The following is a 2755-nucleotide window of genomic DNA, read 5'->3' as shown; positions in this document are numbered from 1 at the left end:
TTTTTGTCTTTCTTTTGGTTTTGGGGTTGGTTCATGTATATTTTATTCTTTTCCCTGTACTCTTGTGAAGAACGTTGTTCTTTTTTTCTTTTCTTCTGAATTTAGTACTTTCTTAAGTGTTTCATGTACAGATGGGTTGGTGGCAGCATAAGTTTTTAGGGATTGGATATCTGGGAAAGATTTTAATTCTCCCTCACTGATGAAGCTTAGCTTGGCTGGGTAGGTTATTCTTGGTTGAAATTGTTTATCCTTTAGGACTTTGCAGATAGGGCTCCAAGCTCTCCTAGCCTGCAGGGTTTCTGCAGATAAATCTGCTGCTATTCTGATTGGTCTTCCATGGTGGGTGATCTGGCCTTTTTCTCTTGCTGCCTTTAGGATTTTTTCTTTGTGCTACTTTATTTAGGCAAATTATTATGTGTCTAGGAGTTGGTCTCTCATTTGTGTCTTGCGGGGTTCTCTGAATCTCTTGTGCTTGAATTTTTGCATCAGTGATTAGATAAGGGAAGTTTTCTTGAACGATCTCATGGAAAGTTTGTTCCAATGTGGTCTCTGGTTCTCTTTCTGCCTCAGGGAGTCCAATTATTATTAGGTTAGGCCTCTTGAGGTAGTCACTCATCTCTTGAAGGTTTTGTTCTGTCTTTTTGAGCTTATTTTCTGTGTTTTTAAGAGTTTGGGTTATTTCTATATTTTGGTCCTCAAGCTCTGGGATTCTTTCTTCTGCTTGGGTAATTCTGTTTTCCATGCTTTTCAGTTTGTTATTTATTTCATTCACAGTATTCTTTATTACTGTTATCTCAGATATCAGCTCCTTCCTAGTTTCTTCTTGTGTCTCTTCAATTCTTTTTAATCTCTCCATTATTGTCTTGATATCTACATTTGCAGTTTGAGACCCTTCATCCTGGGGGCTTTTCATTGTTTGCATTCCAAAGTCAGTTTTCTCAGTGTCTGCTCTCCCAGGCGTCTGGGAGAGACCCCTACTCTTCTTTTGGTTTTTCTTCATTTCTGTAGATTTTTCTACCTCTCCCCCCTTCCCTCCCCTTCTTCAATTCTGCTTTTGAGGGAAGGTGGGGTTGCTTTTATTTCTCTTCTGCAATGTCCTGTTCTTCCTTATGAGGGTCTTCTGGCTTTGTTCACTTTTCCCTCTGCTTTACAATCTGTCTATTCAGCAGTATGTAGTCTTGGCCCCTAGATTTTAAAAGGGGGGCATATAAAAGAGGAAAATAATGGAGGAAGAAGGGGGTCAATAGGGAGTTAGAAAGAGAGAAGTGCGAGAGGGAAAACAGATATACATACCAACTATCAGGTGAGAAAGAGACACAGGGCCAGGAAGAGGTGAAGAAAGACACATAAGAAAGATTCCCTAAAGAGTACCGATATCTACACAGAGACAGGCCAATAAAATCGAGAAACAGTGTAAGTCAGAAGGTAAACAACAGATGTGATCTAAACCAACAGTTACAATGATAAAATCATAAGTCAAAATAAGCGAAAGAGAGAAGTGCGAGAGGGAAAACAGATATACATACCAACTATCAGGTGAGAAAGAGACACAGGGCCAGGAAGAAGTGAAGAAAGACACATAAGAAAGATTCCCTAAAGAGTACTGATAGCTACACAGAGACAGGCCAATAAAATCGAGAAACAGTGTAAGTCAGAAGGTAAACAACAAATGTGATCTAAACCAACAGTTACAATGATAAAATCATAAGTCAAAATAAGCAAAAGAGAGAAGTGTGAGAGGGAAAAGAGATATACATACCAACTATCAGGTGAGAAAGAGACACAGGTCCGGGAAGAAGTGAAGAAAGACAGGTAAGAAAGATTCCCTAAAGAGTACTGATAGCTACACAGAGACAGGCCAATGAAATCAAGAGACAGTGTAAGTCAGAAGGTACACAACAGACGTGCTCTAAACCAACAGTTTCAATGATAAAATCATAAGTCAAAATAAGTGATCAGACTAGAGTCACTTCTCTGATCTCTGATTCCAGCCTCTCCCTTTTGTTTTTCGTTGCAGCGTAGGGGTGGGGCTTTGTCTACTGTTTCGCGCTGTTGCCTTAGGAACTGAAGTAAAGTTTGTTGATAGGTTGGTGGGGCAATGGAAGTCTCTGCCTGGAGAATAGCAAGGTAGTTTAAGCAGATCTGTTTTTCTCCACTTGTCTGGGTCCCCCGGCTTGGGGTCTCACACTGAGTGCCTCAGCCAGGGTGGGCCTGGAGTTCCAGAGCTTCAAGGCGCCAAAGGACAGGCAGTGGGTGGCAAGAGTGGTTCTGGGCCCCCCACAGGGTACTTCAGGCAGGAATGGGACCAGTGTCTCTGAGGGGCGGGCACCCAGAGCCTCCCTGTGTGACCGGCGGCTTGGTGCCAGGTGCCGGGCTGGAGACAATGCAGCCGGGGAGGGAGCTGGAAGGGGCTGGGACCCAAAACTCCTATGCACACAGTGGAATAGCAACAGCAGGGGGCTGCAACATCTGGCCTTAGGAAATGAGGTAAAGTTTGTTGATAGGTGGGTGGATCAATGGAAGTCTCTGCCTGGAGAATGGCGAGGCAGTTTAAGCAGATCTGTTTTTTCCACTTGTCTGGGTTCCCTGGCTTGGGGTCTCACACTGAGTGCCTCAGCCAGGGTGGGCCTGGAGTTCCAGAGCTCCAAAGTCCCAAAGGGCAGGCAGTGAGTGGCGAGAGTGGCACTGGGCCCCCCACAGGGTACTTCATCCAGGAATGGGACCGGTGTCTCTGAGGGGTGGGCGCCCAGAGCCT

This window comes from Carlito syrichta, unplaced genomic scaffold, assembly GCF_000164805.1.
Source record: "Carlito syrichta isolate Samal-C Ts95f unplaced genomic scaffold, Tarsius_syrichta-2.0.1 Scaffold288832, whole genome shotgun sequence".
Taxonomy (NCBI): domain Eukaryota; kingdom Metazoa; phylum Chordata; class Mammalia; order Primates; family Tarsiidae; genus Carlito; species Carlito syrichta.
This window is presented reverse-complemented; position numbering follows the sequence as displayed.